An 8,544-nucleotide genomic window follows, 5' to 3' on the forward strand; every position below is an offset into this window, starting at 1 on the left:
AGGGGTGGGGGTGGGGGTCACAGAAAAGAAGTGAAAACCCCACTGGCAATTTGGGAAAGCAGGATATTGGCTTTGCTTCCAAATCACGAGGAGATGGAGAATTACAGTAACCCCATCATCAGTGAGTGATGAAGTGTGATTGGTTTTAGAAATGTTTATGCTAATATTGGTGCCTGGGAGAAATGTCAGGCTTCAAAGAGGTGATTTCCAAAAGGAAAAAAAGTAAGATTAAAACTTTAGATAAGGTTCTGGAGGCAGGTGGGACCGTTGGTGGGGAGCAGAGCTGGGAGGGGACTTGAAGCCTGACAGAACATGGCGGCCTGAGATAGCATGAGCAGGGCAGCACACGGTGACACACGTGGGGCTCTGTGCCCGCAAAGATGGAAGAGGCGGTGGAATTCAGCAAAGCCACGGGTTTGGATTGGGGTGGCTGGAAGGAACATGGTTTCAGTCAGAATCAAGGGGTGGGCCTGGAATTCAAGCACAAAGAGTTTTCTTTCCCTGCCCGCGCCCCCTGCCACTTGGAGCCATGAGAACTGGGAGAACAATTAGTCCTTGGGCGTAGACTGAAGGTGAACTAGGAATGGCAATTGGACAGGCTCATTAACATGCTGGTCTGTGTCTGTCTCGGCCAAGCTCGAAAAGCCCAGGTGCCTGGAGATGACCCAGTTTGCATCCTCTGATATCACCACAGTGTTCAGAGTTGACTCTAAGCAGTTACTGTATGTGCTACATTTTGGAGGAAACAAGACATAAACACCTATTCCTATAGGTAAATCCCCTATAGGAATAAAAATATTTAAGGAGCAAGGACTCTGGAGAAGAAACCAAAATTCTTTAGGTGACAATGGCATAAAGTTACCTAAAAGTGGACTTTCAGAAGGTAAGGGCTTCTTCACAGAGGCTTTATGGACCCAAAATATGGGTTTTGTTGTTTCTATAACTGTCAATTCCGGGGAAAAGAGCTGAATTTATCTTGTTGTGTAAGGGAGACTGAATATAGTCTCCTTGAAGATTGCTTGAACAGGACTTATATACGTTTCTGAGTGAGGACAGAGGGTTTTGATTAGTTCTAAAAGAAAAGAAAAAAATTTTTATTAGCGCTAACAGAAGTGGGGAATAATGTTGATTGGCTCTTGGGCCAGAGCTGTTCTGCTTTAACCTACTGAGCTTAAAGCTGTTTCATTTTGGTCTTGTAATTCCTGATAGGATTTCAAAACAGCGGTGTTCTCAAGGCCCATGACCTTAAAGAACAAGGTTACTTAGTCCTATGTCCCTGATGCTCATTGTAGGAGCAGTTTTCCAGTTTTGAGCATATTCAGTCAGTCAAGCCAAGAAGTAATTTAAACTATGTGGCTTAACCATGCTTATTGATCAAATTAACTGGAAAATATTTGAATCTCTCATTCATTTTGTGTTACAAAGACTCAACTTTTAGCAAAACGTAATCCTCTCCTGTGAACTGAGAATGAAGAGTCTCACGGAGGCTGTGTAGCCTAGTGAAAGCCATGGGCTATGCTGTCTGGGCCACAGGGATTCCAAAATATGTTACCACGTTCCATTCCGTTTCATGAACACTCATTAAGCACATGATAAAAGCATCATACCTACCTGCTGTTACGTGCCAGCGGCCCCCTGCTTTATGTGTGCGATTGCTGAACACTAACAATCCTACAAGGAGGCAGGAGTGTTACTATTTTTTTACAAATGAGAAATCTGACGCTTAGGTTACCAGCCCAAGTTCATCCAAGTTGTAAATGACTGAATCAGAAATTTGACAAAGGTCTGACACCAGATTTCATGATTAAACCTCCATACCTTGCCCACAGCTATCTCACTCTCCTTGTGGATCTATTATAGGTTAGTGCCAGAGTTGCCATGTTTATTTTGAGTAGTGCATTTTTGTACAAGATACCAAGATGTGATCACTATCCCTTTTAGACCTCAAGATGGGTGCATATTATGTCTTGAGTATCCCAGTGGTAGATTATGGGACAAACTCATTTCAACCAAATCACCAAGCCACTCCATAACCTCCTGTCCTTTGGGGTGGGAAGGAACTGGAATTGTTTGGGATGAACCTGTGGACAGAGGGGAATAGGGCAAAAAAAAACCCCCCCCAATTTTCCTTAACCCGAAGGTTGGGGCCCCCCCCCTGGCCCGGAATCCGAAAGCCAACAAAACCTCCAAACCGGAAAAAAAACAACAACCGGAAAAAATCAAAATAAAGCAACAAAGAACAAAGGCAACAACGGGCGTTCAACCTCTTTCCAAAAAAAAAAAAAATGAGAAGATATTGGTTAACACAGAGAAAGCAACCATTAGCAGCACAGATCTTGACAAAAATTCTTTGCTTGACCAAACTTTGGACACGCTCCTGAACCTTCTACTAGGCCTATCTGTGCACTTCCTTATACAATCCAGTTTTAGCAAGAGTCCTGCTATCCCTCATCCTCCACATCTGATTATCCTGGATACCTAATTGGCTTCCTCATCTTCCACCATCCTGCAGGTGATGTCTGATCACCTTAGCCTGTCTTCAGCAAAATCCTGTTAGGTCAGTTTGGTCAGCATCTCTCCTTACCCTGATGTTTCCTCTTAGTGATTTCTCATCCACCAACCCCTACTCTGCTCCTTGGCTAGAAATTCCCACTTGCCCCTGCTGTATTAAGGATTGAGCCCAGTTCTACACTAAAGTCTCTTTTCTCCTGTTGCAATAGTCTTGAATAAAATCTATTTTTACCAATTTGCTTTCTAGCCCTGGTCTTCTTTGACAATCTAATCTTCATGCATTCATTAGTCATCAATATTTAACCCTTTAATGTAGTTGGTACTGAGCTCAACCCTGGAAAGTGAGGTTGAGTAAAATCCACGTCCTGTCCTCAAAAAGTTTACATTCAAGTGCCAGAGACAGATAAATCAACATTATCACAATATCTCATGGAAGGCGTCTTTGGAATCAGCCACACATGGCCTGTGAGACACAGGAGTGTTCGGGGTGGGGTAGCTTCCCTTGGCCTGGCCCGTCACATTCTGTAAGGCTCACATTTGAACCGTGAGATATGAGGGTCAACAGCGCTCACAGCTTTCAGCAATGCTGGGCAGCCCCAGTTCAACCAGGTCGGTGAATCAGAACTTCCATGTGAACTTTAAGGGGTTGTGTGACTTTGGGGGCAGGACTGGGGATGAGGACTGTTGTTCTACATGTCAAGAAAGTTATTAGTCCCATAGTGGAGGTACTCAGAGGTTCCTACTAAGTATGGAGTTAAGGGTAGAATTGTGATCTCTTTTCAAAGAACTTTCCCATAAATTAAGATTTGGGTTTAAGGTGAACCTGATTCTGGCTTCTGAAGAATCATTTCATGACCTTCATGGAATTTGGAGGATGTGGAAATGGCTTTTGTCAAGTCATTAGTTCTGCCCTTTGGGAGGCAACCGTCTCTTGTGGCTCAGGGATACACACATTCTGACAGTGTTTATTTTTCATTGTCTTGATTTTTTAGGGGATGGTTTCAATTTCTTTGGATATAGTTAAAAAGTCTTATTATTATGTAATTCCTTGCATTGTGCATCGTAAATGTAGAGATCCTAAAGATTCAGGGCTCAATCTGTGTGTGAGATATTATCATTTTCAGGGCCAGAACCCTAGTCTGCCCCAAACATCTTCTGGCTATTCTAGAGTCATCCCTTTGAATCAAGTCTCCCTCTCCCCCAGGCCATTATTTGTAAAGATACATTCGTGTTATTTGGCCAAAATAACATTAGTTCATTAAGACCTATAGTCAAATAATATAGGATTATTATTATTTTTAAAGAAATTAAACAGTTGAAGATAGAAGTTAGAGGGAGCTTGTGGTGATGGGAAAACTGGAAGAAGAAAGTCTTACCAAGGGCTTCTAAAAGCACTGACCAACTCTTGATGAGGAACTACATGAAAAAATAACCAAGATTAGAGACAAACTTTGCCCATTTTGTGGTTTTGCACAGGGTGAGTCTTGCACTTCCTATGGCAGATGATTTCATTTTGACTACGTAGGAACATACTAAAGTTAAAGTAAGTAGCCTTCAATTAAATGCTGTTGGTATACTCAGAAGGTCAATTGTTTTTGGTACTAAATTGTTTAACAACTTTTTAAATATTAAAAATGAAATGAGTAAATAATATACTTAGAATGAGTATATTTAGTTTTCTTTTTTAAAATCTATAGATCAATTTCTCTTAGAGCAAAAATGAAAATATATTACATTCTAAGTCCAAAAAGTTATATACTCTCACTTTCTATCTTTGGTTGAACCCAAAAACCCTAGTGCTAACATAATTTAGAGCAGTGGTTCCCACACTTGGCTGATGATTGAACATCATGGAGAATTTAAAGTACAGATGCTCAGGTGCCTATCGTGGATCTACTGTGGCAATATCCAGGAGTGGGGCCCCAGTAATCCACATTTAAAAAAAACTGTTGAGGTGATATAGACAGGCTGGCAGATTTGAGAACCATTGCCATAAAACAAACAGGGATTTAAAACTCATTTTTATCTCAGCCTCTTACTCAACATGCTCCTGTAATGGTTTTAAGGTAATAATGACCTTGTTGTAGGCTATTTCCTGTTGATGAATGACCAGCTGGAAGAAGTTGTCTCTAGGATCTTTCAACTCCGACTGCCAATAATTACCCAACTAAATATACGCCTGCGGTTCAAATGCAAAGTTTTCCTCCACGAGGAACATCATCGCACTGTTAGTTTGTCTTAATTGCATTCCTTTTCTAGTTCATCTCTCAAATGCCATAGTTGCTCCCAAACAGAAAAAACAAACAGGAGCATGAAAGCGTGTGCATCTGCCGGAACAAACAGAAGGGGAGAGGCGGGGGAGAAGATTTAGCTCTTAGGTGGATTTTGCTGAAATGTTCTATTTGTTGAGCAGTGATTTGTACCAGGTAATGTGAACTAGGTTGCCCTCAGTCTCTTTACAGATTACACCCCATTTCCTTTACTGTGCTGCTAAGTAATTCTTGGGGAATTATTCCCCCTCCAACTTCTCTCTGCTAACAAAATGATCTGCCCCATATGCTTCCACTTTATGTGCTGCTGGACAGCCACGGGCTTCGTAAAGCAGCCTGCATTTCAAACTGTTCAGGCTGGAACTGCAATCTTTCCACCCACTCCTTTCCCCGGCAGGTAAAGAAAATGTTCATACCCCAGGTTTTGTTACCAAGCAACATGGTTCCATTTGCCAATTGCCACCATTTCCTTCTCATAGTATTACAGGCCTTATTATTAACATTTAGTTCAGAGAAATTGCTGTCATTATGTGAAGTAACTTCCTTTAGAGGTTATTCATTAACCTTAGGTATTTTACTGTGTAATTATAATTGCCAAGTGCCGCAGGCTTGGAAAACGTTTGAACTCCTCAAGGTATTAGGGGATGGCAGAAAGGATATTATCTGATTTTTCTTCCTTTTCCAGTTAAGGTTTAATTTTGAAGGTGCCCTATTTCCCCTCTAGAGGTGTCTGCCTTCCTAAAGCGTAAATTCTCTCATCTCTTTCTTCCAGATTACTGACTGTAGATTTAGAAGTAAACCACGGAGGAACTTGCCTGCTAGCGTCTTATTTCCCCAAATACCGTAGACCAGGGTGAAAATTGTTCCCCCTTTGTCTTAAGGAAAAATCGTGGGGATACTGGTTGGCACATACACTCGGGCTGACGTGGGGCTCTGCGAAGACCTTGCACAATGCCTGGGATTGTATATTGTGCCCAACGCGGTTCTGACACAACGGAAGACCTTCATCCTATTGCTCACCCGATGGCTCTATAAAAGCAGTTTTTCACTCCCTGGCTTTGCAGCAGCCAGGTGTGCATTCCATAATACGCCTATTATACAGCCATTCTCAGTAGCCAGTGCTTATACAATGACCCTTCTGATTTGCCCCACTCCGGTGCGGTTGCCAACGACTGCGGTCCCCACCCAGTGTAACTTCAGGTATGCATTTCACATATATTTGCAGGCAAAAAATAAAAAAATGCACCTTCCTCCTCTCCCTCTTTGTTTCAAGACAAACAAAAGTACCTGGCAGTTCCCCACCTCCCCCCACTCCTCATCCACATGTGCCTGCAGCACGGGTGCCCTAGAAAAGGAAACCTGTTTTCCTCCACCCAGGTTTCTGGTTTCTCCACCCAGTCTCCCCACGGCCCTCCGCTCCCCGCACCCAGTCCTTCCGGCCTCTGCCCAGACTCAGAGAAGTGGCCCGACATTCCAGGTAACCTGATTCCCCAGACGGGATAGGCGGCGGCCTGCAGCGGCGAAGGCGCGGCCACGTGACCTTCCCTGCCTGCACCGGGGAAATGCATACCTTATTCAGAAAACTAGGGGACAGGTGAGCCCAGAGGACTGTTTGGAATCTGAATTGAAAAACGTATATTTATTAAAAGGGCGCTTGCTTCTGCAGCAGACAGCCTTCCACTTTGATCATTACAAATGAAAAGGCGCGAATGGCCGTGGGGTTTTATGGCGTGAACTGAGCTGCAAGACAAAGGCAGCGCGGTCCGGGAGGAAAAGGCGGAGCTGGTTTTGCCGGAGCTGCCACACAAGTCTGAACGCGGAGGCTGCACGCGGGGCGGACAGAGCCGCCCTGGCAGCAGCCGGGCTGCAGGCCTCTGCTGGGAAGCCTGCCCCTCCGCCCCTGTGCCCGCCTGTCGCGGTCCCTCGCTTGCTCCTGACAGTTTGCCTCTTTGATCTGTGAAATGGGGGAGAAGAAGGGACACTCCGATACACTTTAAAAGGCGCGAGGATTTGCTGCTTTCTCCCCAAATAGAGGGTTCGTAGGCAGTTCTTTGAGAACTGGAAGGAACATGCTCTCACATGTAATCTAATGAGCTCGGCCTCCTCTTCCAGCGCCCGTTAATCAACCAGCACTTTTAAGGCATCTAGTATGGATTCTGGGTGCTGCGGGGAAGGAAGGGCACAGTCTTTGTCGTTAAGCTATTCGTGGTGTAGCCGGGGAGATGGAGTACAGGAGTGAAACACGATCTTAGCTCACATGCCTGGAGCACTTCCCAGGTGCCAGGCTCTGAGTGGTGCTTTCCTTTCTTCCTCATAACACCCCCATCCAGTAGGTACTACATTATCGTCTCCATTTCATAGACACTTCAGAGAGGTCACTTGCCCCGGGTCACACAGAGGGTGGGGTGGCCAGGCCATGAGTCCAGGTCTGTCGGACTCCAGAGGAGCCAGCTTCACCTGCAAGCCCCAATCCCTCAACGTCCAGGGGAGGTGAGTAGCCAGTCCTTCTGCCTCGTCCTCTCCTCTCTGTTCTGCTCTTCACGCCCTCTCTCTGGGAAGCAGAGACACTGCCTAGGGTCACCTCTGAGAACTTGTCATCAGCCACCACGGCCCTCTGGGAACCTACACAAGTTCTGTTTCTTCCCCTTTCTCTCTCTGTGCTCAACAGTCACGTTCAGTTAGTTTCTCATTAGGCGACGTGAGTCTTGTGGTATACACTTTGTCCTGTCCTTTGTGGTTTTATTATCCGAGTAGACAGAAGAGACCTAATTCAAAACAGTTAAATATCAAAGCAGAATTTCACCTCGATGAAATGGGACTCGATGATCTCTGAGGTCCCTTCGTTCACGTGCAATGATGGGTTCGCTCTCTGCTTTACACGGGGCAGTGACTTTCCCGAAATGCAGTCAGGTGGAGTCAGGGTTTTCCCAGCACCAAAGGCAGGGCTGACAGTACAGACATCTGCAACTCAGCTTGCCACATATGGTCGCTGAACTCCCACAGGATGACTAAAGAACCAAACAGAACATGGTTTTCCCAGGTAAGCCAACATTTTGATATTTTGTAATGGTGTGGAACACCAGCCAATAGGATTTTACGAGTACCATGGGGAGACACATCCTTTGACCTGGTAAATAATCTCACTTCTCCGGATGCTAGGCTAATTATGTCGGCTCCCTTGGGCATGGGTCTGAATTGGAAATATTCTGGTGTTGGAAAATTCCAGATTGATAGGAATTAACCCCAGGACATTGTTCTTTATGTTGTTTCCCTAGTCAACCCAGTTGGCAGGAATTGAGTAGGCCTGGAAATCCTCGTTTAGTGTAAGTCCCTCTTCTCTTAACCAGAAATATAGGCATCTGAAGACTTGCTGCTTAGTTTTACTTTCCTTTTTTTTTTTGCGTATTTCAATGGCTTTAATTCAACTTGTTCTCTGTTTTTGGACATTTAGATATGCCTTTTGCTATTTTAAATGTCACAATAAATCTTACATAAAATTTGTGAACAAAGCAAGCCATACCTATCTAATTTGGATAAATTCCTAGAAGTGGAATTCCTGAGTCAAAGGCTATAGCAATCCGTAATCTCACCAACAATTTCCCCAAATCTTTGCCACCATTGTGTATTATTCTTTTTTTTAAATTTCTGCGTATTATGGGGGTACAAATGTTTAGGTTACATTGCCCTTGCCCCCCCCCCACAGAGCTTCAAGCGTGTCCATCCCCCAGATGGTACGTATCACACTCATTATGTATGTATATAC

The sequence above is a fragment of the Propithecus coquereli genome, unplaced genomic scaffold (assembly GCF_000956105.1).
Source record: "Propithecus coquereli isolate 6110/MARCELLA unplaced genomic scaffold, Pcoq_1.0 Scaffold207, whole genome shotgun sequence".
NCBI lineage: Eukaryota > Metazoa > Chordata > Mammalia > Primates > Indriidae > Propithecus > Propithecus coquereli.